The sequence below is a fragment of the Rattus norvegicus genome, chromosome 1 (assembly GCF_021556685.1).
Source record: "Rattus norvegicus strain SHRSP/BbbUtx chromosome 1, alternate assembly SHRSP_T2T, whole genome shotgun sequence".
NCBI classification, from domain to species: Eukaryota; Metazoa; Chordata; class Mammalia; order Rodentia; family Muridae; genus Rattus; species Rattus norvegicus.
Genome location: NC_141534.1, coordinates 145902413 through 145921008, shown reverse-complemented (window position 1 = coordinate 145921008; position 18596 = coordinate 145902413). Strand labels below are relative to the sequence as shown.

The 18596-nt window shown below is 47.0% G+C and overlaps 1 long non-coding RNA gene and 2 pseudogenes across 3 annotated transcripts; 1 reads left to right on the top strand and 2 right to left on the bottom strand.

The window, feature by feature from the left end:
- Positions 2310-2886, bottom strand: Atp5mpl-ps1 (ATP synthase membrane subunit 6.8PL, pseudogene 1; annotated as a pseudogene).
- Uqcrbl1 (ubiquinol-cytochrome c reductase binding protein like 1) lies at positions 6159-6510 on the bottom strand (annotated as a pseudogene). The gene has a single exon (XR_015655239.1). The product of XR_015655239.1 is annotated as a ubiquinol-cytochrome c reductase binding protein like 1 (transcript).
- Positions 6511-10227: 3717 nt separating this feature from the next.
- On the top strand, positions 10228-17253 carry LOC102547943 (uncharacterized). 2 transcript variants are annotated; one of them, XR_015655238.1, is made up of 5 exons: positions 10228-10435; positions 10924-11039; positions 11214-11489; positions 16652-16831; positions 17067-17253. It is a non-coding gene; the product is annotated as an uncharacterized LOC102547943 (long non-coding RNA). The 2 variants fall into 2 exon arrangements; XR_015655236.1 differs by lacking the exon at positions 10228-10435 and adding an exon at positions 10479-10582.
- The last annotated feature ends 1343 nt before the right edge of the window (positions 17254-18596 follow it).

Genomic DNA, 18596 nt, shown 5'->3' with positions numbered 1-18596 from the left:
CAAGGATGGGGGACTGTGACCCAAGAAAGGGTGCGGGTAGAGCTCAGGATGCAAATGGAGTGCGCAGAACAATGGACGTCTCTCCTGACAGGCCTGAGAGGCAGGAGAGAGAGGTCGCGGGATTCGAATCCGTACCGAATCAGAACCTTGCGGCTGCAAGCTCTGCAGCTCAAAGAATCCCTCCCACTCCTCTTGGCTCCAGAACTGCATTTGGTGAGGCCTGCAGAGCTCCGAGATCTGGCCAGGCTACATGAGAGCTCTTGCAGACACTGATGTTCCTAAGGGTCTCCCACACTCCTATTCACATTTTCTTCTTTTCGTTCTGGCGGGCGTACCCGGGGTCCTGTGGTCCGCTGTCCTGACCTAGCAGCTCTGGCACGCTGACGCGGCTCCGCGCCTTGTCCAGCAGCGCCCTCTGCTGGGCCTTCTACTCGGGTGCAAGTGCGCACCAAGCCTGACCGGGCGGCGGGAAAGGCTCCGCTTAACAAGAGTGGGCGGTGACACGCTCGCTTCTGGATTTGTAGCGACGCCAGGGACAATGCAGTATGGGGTGACCTGGACATCTGTTTCTCCTCCTGGCTCCTCTTTACCTTTCAAACTCTGCCGCGGGTCAAGGGCATCATTTGCGTTGCTGGGGACATCGGGACAGTCAGATGGAAGGAAGCCTGGGGACTTCAGACATTTCCCCTTTCGTACCCTTGTCCTTACTGAAGTGTCAGTCCCTCCCCAGCTTTGCCTTTCCAGTTTAGTGGCTTCCTTTCGGTCAGGGTCCTCCTCATCTCTACGGATTTCAGAAAATGAAAACCCGAAAGCCATATATTTCTCTTTGGGTTGGGGTGGGGTCGGGGGCACCTAATGCTTGGAGGTGCAGGCAATGACTGGATTTGGAGGCTCTTTCTTAAGAGCCCACGGCTCACAAGCTACAGTCTTGAACATCTCTGAAGGTTCAGATATGACGTTCCCAGTGGCCACAATGTGGGTGGGTCCTTGACATTCGTTTACCCAACAAATAAGAGTTCTGAGCCCACACTGCTAGAGGCTTAGCTCAGGAAAGGTAATTTGCTTTCCAAAGGCTGTAATCGAGTCTCTGGATCCAAAGAGAGCAAATGGCTCTGCTTAAAATTGAACATGTTTATGTCTGAGATGAAAAAAAATCAATTCTTTTGTTGTTGTTGTTGTCGTCTTGCTTGCTTGTTTTGTTTTTCAAGACAGGGTTTCTCTGTGTAGCCCTGGTTGTCTTGGGACTCATTATGCAGAACAGGCTGGCCTCAAACTCACAGAAGCCCACCTGCCTCTGCCTCCTGAGTGCTGGGATTGAAGGCATGTGCCACCACCTCCCAGCAAAAGAGTTCTACATAGGCAAGAGATGCGCTGATGTGTATGAAGCAAAAACAACACAGTGTCTCCTGGAGACAGACAGAACAAAACCAGAGTAATCTGTGGAAAGGTAACTCGGGCCCACGGAAACAAGGCATGGTTCTTACCAAATTCCAAAGCAACCTTCCTGCAAAGGCTACTGGATACATTATGCATGCTGTAGCTCACAGGGTTTTAAACTAACAAAAAGTACATTTAAAAAGTAAACGTGTGCTCTTGCTAAGACAGAAGAGCCTAAGTCAATATCATTTCTGTGACCCAGAGATGTCCATTCTGCCTCCCCCATCAATTAGACCAGATGGGCTTTTGTGACCCTGTTTACAGCCCTCCCCTCTCCCTGACAACCAACTGAGTGGATCTTGGCATAGTCACATGCTCAGGAAGAGTGATCCCTAGCCTGGCCTGGATCTAACATATCCCTTCTGAGCACTGGAGCAGTCTGGAGGCTTGCAGGGGAGCTCAGTGGCCTGGAAGAGTTATTGATGAGGAAAAAAAATCAGAGGAGATTGGAGCAGATGGATGAGACGGCCGTCAGAAGAAAGGCCAGAGGCTCAAGGAAGAGAGCGAGTGTCTGAGGCTCTGCTAGCCCATGACTCTCCCTTGTAGCTGACTCTTGTCCCTGTCTTTGGTCTGCGTTAGCAAGATCATGTCCAGCCACTTCCAGTTCTCTGGCTCGAAGACCTCCACGTGCCTTTCCCGGCAGACAGCATTGGGGACTTACTGCAGTGCAGTCAAGGACACGTGTTTCAGAGGCTGGTCTCCTGAAGACCAGGCACCGAAGCTGGCATAGTGTCACAAGCTGGGAATCTGATCCCTCCGGAAGGTGAGGCAGGGCATCACAGCAAATTTGAGGCTATATATCGAGCTCCAAGCAAGTCAGGGCTCCAGAAAGGAAACTGGCCTTTTTTTTTTCTTTCTTTTTTTTTTTTTGATAGGCAGAAGCAAAACCATTTGACAAATAATTATTGAATATTATTAGTTAATAATATCAAAGTTAACACTAGATCCTGATGTCCAATCTTAGGGCAGCAAACACTGCTTCTTGGTCCTCAGGATCCCTAAGGAAGTCGTCTCAGAGGTTCTGATGGAGCCGGCCGCTTTACCAAGGATTTATTCAGGGGAGCAGACAGTGGTATCCACAGGGAGTGGTGCTTCTCAGACACATTTATTAATGCCACATTGTAAACGGTACTTAGGTAACTGTACAGTGATGTTCCATGTTCCCATCTACACAGCTTGCTTAAGTTCAGCTGACGTATTCATCCTGAGTGGACTGGGGGAGCAGTTAGTGATGGCCATGGGCATGCGCAGGACTGCAGCCTTTCAGAGCTTTACTTCTTTTATCAGCACTCCTGATTTTATAAACGATGAGGGACATCAACCCCACTCCTACCCAAATTTCCTGGTAAACCTGGGTATAGTAGGGTTTCATGGGGACCCAGACCTTCTTAATAAAGCTTTGAAGCATCTCAGCGGGATCAAGGCCACACTAGATTCCGCGACCGGAAACTGGCCTTTTCAAAAAAGACCTGACACCTGTCAAAACCCCCATCCTGCAAGTTTCCTCGGAGACCAGGGCAGGTGCGCCACCGTGTGGCAACTGTGATAATTTACAACACACTTGGATGCCTGCTCAGAGCCCTGGGCTGGTTGATCAACATTGAAAATGGTTCAGGATGTCTGCCTTTGGGTTTGTTCACAGGAGGAGATCTATTAGAGTTAACAACTGAGGGGGTATGTTGTGCCAAACACTGAGGTAAGCACACTGTTACTTATGCCCACCCATCAGCTGTTTTGATACAGTGGATGCTGCTACTAGTGTCCTGGCAAACCCAATCCCAGACACGAAGTCCTGGTTAGTCAGGGGCTGACCCAGTGTGAGTAAATGTTTATTTCTTTTCTTTCTTTGAGTTAGAGTCTCACTATGTAGCCCAAGGACTGGGAACTTGAGCTAAGTTATCTGTCACTTTGGCTCTGATGTGTACTAGAATACTTGGTTGGAAGGAAGCTCTGTGTGTGTGTGTGTGTGTGTGTGTGTGTGTGTGTGTGTGTGTGTGTGTGTGATTGAAGCTGAGACTTAAGCATGATAAGTAAGTACAATGTTACTAGCTCCATAGTCTAACTTGTTCATGGTCTTTTTTTTATATCCCAGGCTAGCCTGGATTATTGCATAGCCTCAAATTCGATATCCCCCTGCTTCAGCCTCTGGGATGCTGTTTGGTTTGTATTTGGAAAGCAAAGTCATGCCCGGCCTTTTCCAGCAGTCTTGGTTTGTGTATCAAGCCCTCTAGAACTTGATTTATAGAGCAAATTACCCTCAATTCATGTTCCTCCCGCCTCTACTTCCCAAATTCTGGGCTTACAAGTAGATACATGTCTGGCTCTTGGGCTACTTTCTTGAGAATAGTTGATGTCTTATGCAAGTGCACAAGACTGTGAAGGTCAGTCTCAATCATCAGGAGGCCTCTCCCCCTAATTTTTGAGACAGGATAGTTCATTGTGACCTGGGGCACACTAACTAGGTTTGGCTGGCCGGCCAGCAAGCCTCAGAGGTTAAGCAGGCTCTGTATCCCCGGCACTGGAATTACAAGTAGGCTATCATGTCTGGCCTTCAACATAGGTGCCCTCATGATTTTATAGTCCGCATCTTATCAACTGAGCCATCCCCTGAGCCCCACGTTTCCAGTTCTTGACACAGAATGAACTGAAAAGTGATGGCTTTCGGGGTTGGGGATTTAGCTCAGCGCTTGCCTATTGAGCGCAAGGCCCTGGGTTCAGTCCCCAGCTCTGAAAAAAAAGAAAGAAAAAAAAAGTGATGGCTTTCAAACACAAGGAGCTGTGGGAGGACCAGAATATTTCTATATTTCCGCATATTTCCTTTGCTACCACGATACATTCTTTTTTTAAGATTTATTTTAAGTGTGTGTGTGTGTGTGTGTGTGTGTGAGAGAGAGAGAGAGAGAGAGAGAGAGAGAGAGAGAGAGAGAGAGAGAGAGAGAGAAGGATAACTTCCCTTAGAAGTCAAAGGGGTTGGATCTCTGGACCTGGAGTTACACGCTATGCTGCCTAAGTTTATGTCAACTTGACAGAAGCTAGAGTTGTCTGAGAGGCTGGATGCAAGGTTGTAAAGGTTTTTCTTTTCAGCAATTGATGTGGGAGGACCCAGTCCATGGCGGGTGATGCCATCCCTGGGTGGGTAGTCCTGGGTTCTATAAGAAAGTAAGTTGAGGGCTGGAGAGATGGCTCAGTGGTTAAGAGCACTGACTGCTTTTCCAGAGGTCCTGAGTTCAATTCCCAGCAACCACATGGTGGCTCACAACCATCTGTAATGGGATCCAATGCCCTCTTCTGGTGTGCATGAAAACAGCTACAGTGTATTCATATAAATAAAATAAATGAATCTTTAAAAAAAGAAAAGAAAAAAGAAAGCAGGTTGAGCAAGCCTTGGGAGCAAGCCAGTAAGCAGCATCCCTCCATGGCCTCTGCATCAGCTCCTGCCTCAAGGGCCCTGTCCTACTTGAGATTTTGCCCTGACTTCCTTTGATAATGAGCTGTGATATGGAAGTGTGAGCTGAATTAATCCTTTTCTCTCTATGTTTCTTTAGCCATCAGCATTAGTAACCCTAATTAAGACACGGACAGCTGTGAACCACTCAACATGGGTTCTAGGAATTGAACCTGGTCCTCTGTATGAGCAATACTTGTTCTTCACCTCTGTGCTGTCTGGACGGCCTCACAATTTTCTTAAAGTTAATGACTTGGATAGGCCTGTAATCCTAGCACTCAGGAGGTGAAGGCAGGGGGATCAGAAGTTAAAGTTCAAGGTCATTCTTTTTTTGTTTTTAAGATTTGTTTGTTTAATGTTTATGACTATACTTTAGCTGTCTTCAGAACACCAGAAGAGGGCATCGGATCCCATTACAGATGGTCATGAGCCACCATGTGGTTGCTGGGAATTGAACTCAGAACCTATGGAAGAATAGTCAGTGCTCTTAACTGCTGAGCCATCTCTCCAGCAAGATCATTCTTGAATAACAGCAAGACTGAAGAAAGCCTATATTGCCTGAGACTCTCTCTCTCTCTCTCTCTCTCTCTCTCTCTCTCTCTCTCTCTCTCTCTCTCTCTCTCTCTCTCCAAGATTTCTCTGTGTAGCCTTGGTTGTCCCAGAACTCACTCTGTAGGCCAAACTGACCTTGAACTCACAGAGATCTGCCTGCCTCTGCCCCCCAAGGGCTTCGATTAAAGGAATTCACCACCATTCCATGGTTTAAAAAGTATTTTTAAAAAGATCTCAGGTAGACCAGTCTGGTCTCAAAATTACTCTGTAGGTGAGAATGACCCAGAACTCCTGATCCTATTGCTTCTGTCTCTCAAATGATGGGATTACACATGAGTGCACATTCAACTCAAGGCTGTGCTCTTGACCCCAGCAGACCTTTGGGATGCCTCTGAGTTTCCTGCCTCCCAGATGGAGAGAGAAACAGTGGCACCATGCCCCAGTCTATCCTGCAGGCCTTCCTTCAGTTGGTAATTGCCAGCTTCTTCAATTGATCTCCAATTGGATTATATCAGATTCCTTTCTGCTCATGGTTTCTGCTTCCAGTTCATCTATGCCAGATTGATAATATGACTTTGTTCCTTTCTTTTTTTTTTAACAGTTACAATAGACATTTATTTAAAGTGAGGCATATGTAGAGCAAATGATTCTTAAGTTGTGATTCAGGTTGAAACGTCATAAAATAGGGTGAGACCAGGCGCACCCACAGATCTTAACTACAAGATCACTTCTTTGCCCACTCTTCTCTCTCCTTTCTTTCCCGAATAACTTCTTTCAGATAGAGTTCAAGGTAGAATTTGTCCTCCTCATATTTTGTCCACTGATCCTTAGGCAAGATCTGATGCCTCATGGACAGGTCTAGGGCTCTCTTAATTCGAAACATTCTGTCATTATAAAGGTTCTCAGGCAGCCTTCTTATGGCTTCTTTTACATCTTCAGTTTCATGCATTGTGTCATCTCGCATTAACCCCAGTTTATTGAAGCCCGCTGCATTATAATACCACTTCCGGAAACCATCCAGCCATTTGCTTGATGCTGCAACTGCAGGTTGGCCCGCCATTTTGACCTAAGAGTAGAGCCTCCTTTCTTTTTTTTTAAAGATGTATTTATTTCATGTATGTGGGTACACTGTCTTCAGACACACCAGAAGAGGGCATTGGATACCCATTTCAGATGGTTGTAGATCACCATGTGGTTGCTGGGATTTGAACTCAGGACCTCTGGAAGAGCAGTCAGTGCTCTTAACTGCTGAGTCATCTCTCCAGCCCCCTTTGTTCCTTTCTTTGTTTGCTTCTCAAATGTTTCTTGAGTGTCTGACACAAGTCAGGCATTGTGCTGGGGGGCTCATGCTGGGACAGTGGCATGGAAATATCCCCTGTTCTCAAGAGGCCACAGCCTCATGTTTGGCTCTCAGACTGGAGTGGTCAGGCCATACCAAAGTGCGTTTTTATGTTGGGTATCATTGAGGACCCTGTAAATTCTCCACCAAGATCTCAATCCCAGACTTCTTTCTAGAAGCAGCAGACTAGGGCATCATCAGCTGCTAGAGAAACTCAGAAGTACCAAGCCGGAAATTTTGAAGATGTCCTGTGCTTGGGCTCTCCTCCCCAACTGGCCAGCTTTCTCTTCTCTGAGATTCATTCCCTTGGCACTCTGTGTTAGCCTGAACCTGTGTTTTGTTGGAAATCTCTCTTTGCCAGACTCCATGCTCTCAATATCCTACTTCCTCCACCCCTTTCTTGGACTTCAATGGAGAGCTTCAATTTTTTACTTAGCTCTTAAATCCTTTGGGGAAGCTGACCTCCACAGGCTTCATAGTTTACAAAGGGCATTGAGAACAACAGGCCAGCAAGGACCTAGGTCATTGGACCATGTGAGTAGAAAAGGCCAGGGGAAGGTGCTTGACCTTGGGAAGAAAAGAGCTAGGGAATACTACTGGGCTAGCCTGGGAACTACCAGAAGCCAGAACTGCCTTGTAAGGGTTAATTTTATGCTGAGCTATGGTACCCTCTTCTTTGGCCAGACAGTAGTGTAACTGGTGCAGCACTGTCAGGCTAACAAGTGGCCTTGGGTCCCCTGTGAACTCCAATAGTTTTCATATTCATCACCATACTCTTTCATACCCTGAGAGAGAAAACTGGTGGTCAAGCACTCTTCTGATGACTTTGCTGATTAGAACATACCACCAGGGACTGTCATTCATATCATAATCCTGCCCTTGGACAACCCTGGCATACAAGGGGCAATGGACAAGTTATGTGGGATCAGTAAGATTGATCAGTAAGACCATAGCCTACCTGCCTCCCACATCAGCATCCCACCTTTCTGGGAAAGATAGCTCCCCAGGCAAATGTCACACTGGACAGCTGAAGCAAAGGCAATTCATTTACCCACAATGCTCAATGCAACAATGGCAAGGTCGGCATCTTCTGAGACTTCTTGTCTCACCTTACAGGCAAAGCACCTTCCCTCAGTGTCTTACGTGCTCATCCCTTGGTGTTTGGCTGTGCCCTAACCTCCAGTTCTGCTGAGAATACTGATCATTTTGGGTCATGATCTAATTCAATTTAATGAGCTCTTTAAAGATTTATTTTATGTTATGTGTGTTTTGCCTGCATGTATGTATGGGCTGGGACAATGGCGTAGAAACATCGCCTGTCATCATTAGGTCACAGCCTCAGGATGGATTCTCAGACAGAGGTGGTCGGGCCACACCATAGATTTATATGTTATTTTTACTTATGGGAACGTGTGTCTCTGTGTGTGTGCCTGTATGAGTTTATATGTACCATGTGCAAGCCTGGTACCCACAGAAAACAGGTGTCAGATCCTCTGTGTTTGGTGTTTGGTTTCAGACCCCAGGCGAGGGACTAAGGTGTACATTTTACATAGAGAAGCAGATCTGGCCTCCAGGTTCTTCCAACATCCCTCAGTCTTCCTGGCATACCCCCCTACTCCCCCCACCACCACCACCACCAACTTTCCATCCCAGGAGCTGAGGTGCCTTTCCCCAGAGTCTCTTCCCTATATAATCCAGACATTTTGTTCTCCTTCTCTCCCTCCCTCTAAATGTGTGCTCTCTCTCTGTTTCTCTTCCCCATCCCCTCTTTCTCTCTCCTCATGGCAATAAGCCTGCCTATGTATACATTAAGCTGGCCTAAACTGGCTCATTTCACTGACCGAGAAATAACTTGTCACCCTGGAACTAGTATTGCAGGAAGTTGTCAGCTGCCATATGGGTGCCAGGAATTGAACCCAAGTCCGTTACAAAAACAGGAAGTTCTCTTACCTGCCAAGCCATCTCTCTGGTCCTTTAAAAAGAGTTTGTATTTTATGTGAATGGGTATCATGCCTACATGTGTGTCTACAAATCATGTGTATGCCCGCAGGCAGAGACCAGAAGAGAGTGTAGGATCCCCTAGAACTGGAGTTACAAAGTAGTAAACTGTCATGGAGGTGCTGCTGTTATGCCCAAGTTTCAGGTACCCCAAGATCGCCAAGAAGTCAACTCCAGTGTCAATACATAAGGGTCTTTATTACGAGCTCTCGAGCAAAGCCTCTTACATTCTCACTGTTGCCTTGGGTCAGAGTGACAGCCTAACGCCTAGGGGTTCAGGATTTTTTATTGTGGTTTCAGCGAACTTGGGGAATTTCCATACCGGTCAGCAAGTTAATATTTTAAAACCTGCATTTCTGGTGTAATCTGCAGGGACCAAACACAAGGGCAAACCCACCTGATGAACAGGATGGCCAGGTTATCTATTCTCTGCAGGCTGTCCTAGGTTATCTCTGTGTACCTCGGTCCTGCTATTGTACGGCTGTTGTTAAAGGGGTGGGGGCGGGACAGCATGTCATAGAATGTTTGCTCAGGTGTGATTGTCTTCCTAGAACTCGTTTAGCTCCTGGTCTCATACAAAATGGAGTTTCTTCAAAGAAGGACAAGATGTTGGTTGGGTTTTTTTTTTTTCTTTTTAAAGATTTATTTATTTATTATATATAAGTACACTGTAGCTGTCTTCAGACACACCAGAAGAGGGCATCAGAACTCTTTACAGATGGTTGTGAGCCACCATGTGGTTGCTGGGAATTGAACTCAGCGCCTCTAGAAGAGCAGTCGGTGCTCTTAACCGCTGAGCCATCTCTCCAGCCCATGTTGGTTGGGTTTTACACTGGGAATTGGACATGGGTATTCTTTTTTTTTTTTTTTTCCTTTTCTTTTTTTTGGAGCTGGGGACCGAACCCAGGACGTGGGTATTCTTGAAGAGCAGCAAGTGCTCTTAACCATTGAATCGTCTCTCCAGTCCTTTACTGCTTTTTTTTTTTTTTTTTTTGGTTCTTTTTTTTTTTTCGGAGCTGGGGACCGAACCCAGGGCCTTGCGCTTCCTAGGTAAGCGCTCTACCACTGAGCTAAATCCCCAGCCCCCCTTTACTGCTTTAAAAGAAATTATCTCCAAGGCAAGAATGGTGGCACCCCCTGCAGTTCCTGTGCTTAGGAGTCCCAGACAGAAGGATGGTAACCTCCAAGCCAGCCTGGGCTGCAAAATGAGGTTCAGTTCCAGACAAACAAACGTCTATTTCCTAATAGTCACAGTCCAAGTGAGGTACTGGGGCACTAGGCTTCAATACATGACCTGGGGGACAAATAAACATGTAAGAACTGAGGTGCACCCAAGCCTGTTTCCTGCAGTGACTGGTGAACTCTACTCTGCCAGGACCAGTGTGGGCTTGGGGTACGGAAGTGTCACAATGTGTGGTGTGTGCTCCTCTTATTTGCACAAGCATAAGTCCAGGGTCACACGGCTTGGTTTACACTGAGTCACCAGGTCGTTGACACTTTCTGCCGGTCCCCTACGGGACCCTCTCTCAGATCAATTCTGGACCCCACCGAGGCTGTCGCTGCTATGTATTCAAATGCTAATTCAAATACTGAATCCCAAGAACTGTTGGCCGCAAGAAGACTGAGTTCTCTCTCCATGGGCTTTTGTTGTGCAAACTTTGCCAGTAGGTGGGGTTTTTATTTACCAAGCTTCGGGTTGCAGGTAGTGAGGACAAAAGGGAAGAGAGGGGATGGAGGGAGGAAGAGAAGCCTGTCCACGAGCACATGGCCAGGAGAAACAGCAAGTAACAAGAGACATTTGGCTGGGATAGGTGAGAATAGCTCAAAACCTGCCCAGTCTAGGCTTACAGCTTGTAAATACATTATCTGGATTGCGTGTCTATTTATTTATTTATTTATTTATTTATTTATTTATTTATTTATTTATTTATTTAATGTATGTGAGCACACTGTTGCTGTTGTCAGACGCACCAGAAGAGGGCATCGGATCCCATTACATGATGGCTGTGAGCCACCATGTGGTTGCTGGGAATTGAACTCAGCACCTCTGGAAGAGCAGTCAGTGCTCTTAACCGCTGAGCCATCCCTCCAGCCCCTTGCGTGTCTTTTGTACCGGCTAACGGCTAACGACAACTTACATTTCAATTTGCAGAGCACAGTTGAGAGTCTGCAACCATTTCCTGGTGGCCATCAAATCCTTCCTGAATCTGGAAAATCTGGGCTGTTTTGAGGTGACATTGACCCTGCACATCAGCTTGGCTGAAGAAGGTAGGTCCCATTCTCTCTCTCTCTCTCTCTCTCTCTCTCTCTCTCTCTCTCTCTCTCCCTCTCTCTCTCTCCCTCTCCCTCTCTCTCCCTCCCTCCCTCTCCCTCTCCCTCCCTCCCTCCCTCCCTCCCTCCGTTCCTTCCTCCCTCTCTGTCTTTTTCTCTCTCTCTCTCCAGCCAGTCAGAGCCAAGAGTAGACACCTGTGTTCTGCAGTCTGGCAGTTCCACATCAGGAAGGACTCGGGGACAAATCTGAACCGTGTTCCCAGCAGCCTGCGAGGGTGGCACTGTGGGAGTTCTGTCTCAGCTAAATCAAGACTCAGTGATGCTACTCTTCCGCGCCACAGAGGTAGCTGCCAGCTCTGCACGGGGGGTCAGTCAGTCATCGCCTCCAGAGAGCACACAGACCCCCACACTACTAGGGTGAGAGAGGCAGTGGACGCCGAGACACAGGTAGGAAGCTGTGGAACGTCCAGGCAGTTGCAAGCATATCTGCATAGAGGGCCCTGTGTTCCCACAGAACACTGTCGCTGCTGCCCAGTGCAGATGGGGGTGAGGTGTGCGGGAACACGACTGAGAGTTACAAACAGCAACACCACAGAGTGTTCTCAAGAGCATTCTCACCAAACTGCTAGCAGATAGCACTGGGGTGATGGGCTTAGGGAAGGTTCCTGTTCGTTCTCTCCTTTATTAATATTGGGGATGGACGGTGGAGAAGCCAGCCTCTCCTGTGTCCACTCTCCGACATGTGGAAAAGTACATGGAGGACTCCCCCATCCCCATCCCCACACTCCTTTTTTTTTTTTTAACCTTCCCAAATATCGGACCCATCTACCTACACTCAACATTCTACAATGTTCCTTCATGGACTGTTACGAGCCACCCTTGCAAATGATCGACTTTCGTTACCTGCCGTAGTCATATGCTATAAAATCACCACAAACATGAGGGAACCATAGGTCCTGAGGTAAATGCAGGATTAGGTTCCTGTGAGCACTCAGTCAAGAGGGGGCAAGTATGTATATGTGTTGGCTAAATACGCAAGTGCTGTTCCTCATGTAGCTCAGGTAGTGGTCCATTTTTTTCTTTTCTTTCTTAAGTCAGGGTCCTTACACTGGACAAGTAGGCTAATCTGACTGGCCAGGGTTTCTCTGTGTATCCCTGGCTGTCCTATGTAGACCAGACTGGCCTCAAACTCACAGAAATGTCCCTGCCTCTGTCTCCAGATTGCTGGGACTAAAGGTGTGTGCCACTATTGATCAACTAGAGAGGATCCATTTGTCTGTCCTCCCCGAGTGCTGGCATTTCAAACACACACGATCACGACTTGGCTTTTTACAAATATTTTTTAAATTTATCTTATTTAATGTGCATGTATGTTTTGTTTGCGTTGCATGAGTCTGTGGCACGTGAGTGCTTGGTGACCCTGAAGGCCAGAAGAGGCATCATATCCTCTGGAACTGGAGGTAGAGATGGTTCTGAGCAACCGTGTGAGTGATGGGAATTGAACCCAGGTCCTCTGCAAGTGCTCCTAACCACTGAGCCACACCTCCCAGCTCCTCCCTTTTAAAAATGTGGGTTCTGAAAAAAGCAAGCCCCTCACTATCTCTCCAGCCTCATCCTATAGTCTCAACCAATCAACGTATGAGTTTGGAGTTTCCGTTTAAAGATACCTCTGTTCCTACAGTCTCCTAGGCACTCACTGATGTCAGTTCACAACTAGCAATTCTGTAACTCTCGCCTGAACAAAACTTACCAAACACACATATTTCTCTCTAATGTCACTAACAGTATGTAGTCACCCTTGTCATAGGTCCCTCTGGGGAAGGACTGGAGAAAGGCTGACAGTAAAGCTTTTAGGTTTGTTTGTTTTTTAAGGTCCTTTCTCAGAGGAACCTGCCTGTCCCTTCACTCAAGAGGTTCTGGCTGTACAAAATGTCTCAAGTCCAGAAATTGGTTCACAGGTCAAAATTCCCTTTTTGCCACAATCCAATGTAGCCTTTCTTTCATTTGAGAATTTTTGGAGGCTTCTTGTCTATTTCATGCCTGGAAACACCATGATTGATTAGCCAGTACCAAAGGTCCAAGAGTCATATCACCATAGAAACCACTTTGTCTATACAGTCTGCCCATTATGGTCTAGCATAAGGAAAAGGGTGACAGCAAAGCTCCCCAAGTGTGGTGGTGGCCCTCTCACCACTTTGTGTCTTATAGAATGAGTGACAGGCACATCTTCTAGGCCTTCCCACTGTAGAGGATCAGGTTTTACACAGAGTATCCATTCTAACATTACAAAAACTCTAATTTTTTCAATGCCTGTTTTTAATGATGGTTCTTAAACTCTAACCTCCCTTGTAGCCCGCCACCCACCAAAGGTAGTGGAAAAAGAAAGGATATGGGGGAAGAGGATCTGTTTAGAAAGGTTCTTTGGAGCAAGTCCCATCTGTGTTGTCTGGAAATCGGCAGTTCTGTTTACAGGTCAGCAGCAGCAGCTCGATCCACTCTCAAGTTCAGCAGAGTCGGGTTAGCAAACACGAATCAGCAGCCATGGTACTACCTAGCAGAGACAGCCAGGTCTCAGCCTTGGCTTGAGTCAGCAGGAGGGACCAGGAGGAATGCTGGGAGAGAAGTTCTCAGCTGTGCCTCTCTCAGGGAAGGGAAGATCAGCAAAGACTTGAGCTAGACCCCCAGGCATGGCACAACTGACTCCACGAGCAAGCCAAGGTCTAAAAGCTGCACTACGACATTACATCATCAAATTGGATTTGTTCCTGTAAGTCAGCATCACGCCCTTGACCAAGCAGCTGGTCTTTAGTCACATTTGTACCCCTTGCTAAATTACATTGTGCCAGTTTTGTGGCTTCGTGCCTCTACCACAACAACCATCGTAATTGTTGACTGGCTTCTAGAACTGCTGACACCACCCACTTCCAACCTTGTGGGATAACCCTGTGCTGTACAGCCCAGTTATTTAGCATTTCTTTGACAAAGAAAGAATGTAAGCCGTGCAATACCACAGCCTCCTTAAAATGCTTTAAATCTGACAGATAATCCTGTCCACCATTGTTAGCAGGCATATGTTGCACAAAGACTGGGAAGGCTGAAGGTGGCTGTGTGGACCTGAGAAAATTCTCTGGTGATGCACTTGGGCTACCCTTTAACCTGTTGTACCTGTGCGGTTTCCTGCTCTTTCAGGCCCCTAGAAGCAGGGCTGGGTTAGCTTGCTTCCCGCTTTCATCAGGCAGTACATTCCGGTTCTCCTTCACCAAGCCTGAAGTTTGTCCTCCTCCCAGTGGCCTTTTCTGTTTTCTGAGCACTTTGTCCTTTATCCACAAGCTCTCTAAGTGCATAGCCAACTCTGCAATCTTCTCTGACAGAAGAGAATTGTCAGGTTTCCCATTAAAACTTTTTCAGAATAGCACACATGAAAACTATGAAGCAAAACCGAAGCATTGCAATTTCCCTGAACCTTAAAATTCCTTCATCAGCACTAAGGTAAGGGATGTAAGCATCTCCAACTCTTCCCGTAGGCCAGCTTTTGATAATAATTGTGGGAGCACCCGTATTAAATCTAGAATCTCCACTCAGAGGGCCCATTTCAATAAACTCAGCCTGATTCGATTTTATGTTCCTTCCACCATTATCCCACACCCTTAAAATCCGTTTCCACACAAATTCCCCAGACTTCTGCTTGGATCAATTAGTAAACTCATGAAGCTCTTTAGTAGTGTAGTGCATCTCCTCATGGACCATGCTTTCTACCTCCCCTCTAGGAGCCTTGAGTCTGGTTGTAGGTCTAGAGGCAACTCTTGGTGGGCCCTGAGGGACATCAGTATTGTCTTGCCTGGCATCTCCTTCAGGGAATGCCACAGCTGCTTTAGCAGACAATGAAGAATTGATTTCCCCAGGCAACGGTGGAAGAGGCAATATTTCAGTGCTTCTGGTGGCAGTAAATCTTCTGCTGTGGGTGGAGAGACTATTCCCTCAGGTGAATCCGAAGGTTCAGGTTCTCAGCCCCAATGGGGTACTCCCACACATCTCCATCCCAAGACACAGGGTCCCATTCTTTAACCAGTTAATGCCTTTACATCGTGGGAGGCTGGGACTTAACATTTTCTTTGTAATTCAGCCAATCATTTTTTTTGTTTTTTTGTTTTTAACATTTATTTATTTTTTATGTATACATCATACAGCTTTCTGCCTGCATGTATACTTGCAGGCCAGAAGAGGGCACCAGACCTGATGATAGATGGTTGTGATTATAGATGGTTGTGAGCCACCATGTGGTTGCTGGGAATTGAACTCAGGACCTCTGGAAGAGCAGACAGTGCTCTTAAACTCTGAGCCATCTCTCCAGCCCCTTGTTTTGCTTTTCAAGATAGGGTTTCTCTGTGTAGCCTCAGCTGTCCTGAAATTTACTCTGTAGAACACCAGGCTGACCTTGAACTCAGAGATCTCCCTGCTTCTGTCCTCCGAGTGCTGAGATTAAAGGCACCACGCTCAGCTAATCTTACAATCAGGGCTTCCATTTGATTTTCCACAACTTGAGCTCTGTGGCTGCTGGAGAGGAGATTTTCTTTCATGGCACACTCAGAACCCTCTACACGGTTTATGCACCTCTGGAACTGGTAAGTTTTACTTCCGAGTTCATTGCTGTCCACTGTGTTCTGAGATGATAGAGGTTGGCTAACTTTATCCCAGAGCACATTGTTTTCCTTTGTTAATTTATTCAGGGATGCTAGGAGCAATCAAACAGCAGCGCTGTTTTCCTTATTTTTCCAAAAATTGTCATACGTTTTATATAGAGAGTTGCCAAATCTGTTGCCTCTCACAGTTGGCCAATCAGGATAGCCAAAGACATTTGTCTCCTTTGTTTGTAAAATAGTTCACACCGTGGGCTTTTAGGACTTTCCCAGCTTCTAGGAGAGTTTCAGTAACTGAGGTGGGGGCTCTGGTGATTGTAGGTGTTGGATACATGGAAAGCCTATTCCAGACACTTGAGAAATTCATCCTGTAGCAGTGAGTTTAGGCTACACTTCTTTGGCTTTTGGTGGATCGAACACTCGAACACTCGCACCCACCCAGTAGCTATCTTTGGATCCTTGAATGAAACACACATATACACACGCACACACTAGCTTGTTTTTAAAATGCCTTGGCTACCTCAAAGGCTGGGCATTCTTAAGCCTTCCCCTGCTACCCCAGGCTCAATCCGGGAAGTGGTCAGAGGCCACCCACCTGAGTTCTCACATGGCTCATTGGTCCTCTCTCCTGCAACTCTCCTCTCCTACCACATCCTGGCAATCCTCTGTCTCCTTCCACTGAGTCCTAGCCCACACAACTCTAAGGCCCTGCCTCAGCCATTGGCCATTGGCATCTTTACTGATCGATCAAAAACCAATTGGGGACAAGGAAGAGTTTGGACACACAGATTCCCAACTGAATCAAAGCATTAGAGCCAATCTCCAACACATCCTTATACTTCTGCTGCTCTGTAACCACTTCTGGCACCGAAATCTGTGTGAGTCTGGGTTCTTTAGAACTGAATCAATACACTGAATGCATATGGCTTACAGGCTGTGTGGTCCAACTAGTCTAACATGTCTTTCCAACAGAAAGTTCAAGAATCCAGCAGTTGTTTGGTCCACAAGGCTGGATGTCTCTGTTGGTTTTTGGTATATATCAGAATCCCGAAGAAAAAGAATGCTCAAATAGCAGTGAAGGAAGAGACTTGCAGTGAGAGAGACTAAAAGCCTCCTCCTTCTATGTCCTCTACATTGGCTGCCAGACAAAAGGTGAATTTTTCTTCCTCAAAAAAAAAAAAAAAAAATCCAGATTAGGGATTGGAGGGATGGCACAGTGGTTAAGAGCACTGGCTGCTCTTCCAGAGGTCCTGAGTTCAATTCCCAGCAACCACATGGTGGCTCACAACCATCTGTAATGGGATCTGATGCCCTCTTCTGGTGTGTCTGAGGACAGCTACAGTGTACTCACATATGTAAATAAATACATCTTAAAAAATTTTTTCAGGGGGCTGGAGAGATGGCTCAGTGGTTAAGAGCACCCGACTACTCTTCCAGAGGTCATGAGTTCAATTCCCAGCAACCACATGGTGGCTCACAACCATCTGTAAAGAGATCCGATGCCTTCTTCTGGTGTATCTGAAGACAGCTACAGTGTACTTATATATAATAAATGAATAAATCTTTAAAAAAAATTTTTTTCAGATTAAAAGTGTGGTATTCCACTTCAAATGACTTAATTCAGGGAGAAAAAATAATCCCTCACAGGTGTGCCCAGCCACTTGGATTTTAGTTAATTCAAAATGACAACCAAGAACAACCATCCCAACCACCATGCCTGACTAGATGGAAGGGGTTCCCCCAACTGTGTTCCTCCCTGCAGGAGGCTACATTGTTATGATATCCTGGTGTCCTGTGGATGCCACTCAGAAGTTTCAGGGAGAGGCCATGGAGATGGCTGAGAGCCAGCACGTGTTTCTCTGATCTAGTCCTAGAGATGCCAGCTTTCTGGGGACCCTCGTGTCACTTACACAGGGGCTGGAAATGTGACTGTGACTTTCACCATGCTGTTGCTGTGCCCTCTTTGGGCTCGGGCTCACCCAGGTCCAGCCTGGTCATGGTCCCCCCATCTTCAGGACTATAAGTATCTCACTGGGCTCAGCCTGGCTTCAGATGGCTCTTGGCTGGGTGTGGGCCGCTGGCCACTTAGAAGGCCCCCAGTAAGGATGAAGGGGAGCGGCCAGTCTCTGTCCTCTTGCTTGGGGCCCCCATGCTGAGAGTCAGAGCAGCTTCGATTGCTATGGGACCTTCCCAGCACAGGCGACTGTACCCCCAGGTCCCAGCCTCTCAGCTACAGGCCTTTGCTATAGTTTGGGAGACACTGAGTTATCGGTGACCCCTACTCTCTCTTCCAATCCATGCTCTACATATTTTTATCTTTTTTTTAAGATGTATTTATTTTTATGTGTGAGTACACTGTCACTATCTTCAGACACACCAGAAGAGGGCATTGGATCCCATTACAGATGGTTGTGAGCCACAATGTGGTTGCTGGGCTCTTAACCACTGAGCCATCTCTCCAGCCCCTCAACATATCTTTTCTCTGGAGCCTCAAGGCTTGCTTGGTGTCTGTGAGTCCCAAGGTGTGTCTACCTGCCTGGTTCAGACTCTGACTTCGGAAGCCAGGCTTTTCGTCTTTGGAATAGAAGTAGATCAAGCCCTAGCACTAACACTTAGCCTCTCCTCCCCATGGCCACCGAACTCCTGGGAATAGGGTTAGGGATTGGGGGTGGCTAGTCAGGCAGTGACTATCCCTGACTCTGGGGATCCACAGAAAACATGAGCCCTCAGCCAGAGAAATCAATGGGCATTTGATCCCTGATGGACACCATGCTGGCATAGGAGAGTCCACAGTAGGAAGAAAGGGTTCTTGCTTTCTGTGCTGGAAGCCAGCGTGCATGCTCTCCTGTCCTGGGCCAGGAAGATGTTGCATATCCCAGCAAATGGAATTGTACAGCTGTGTCTGCTACATATTCTC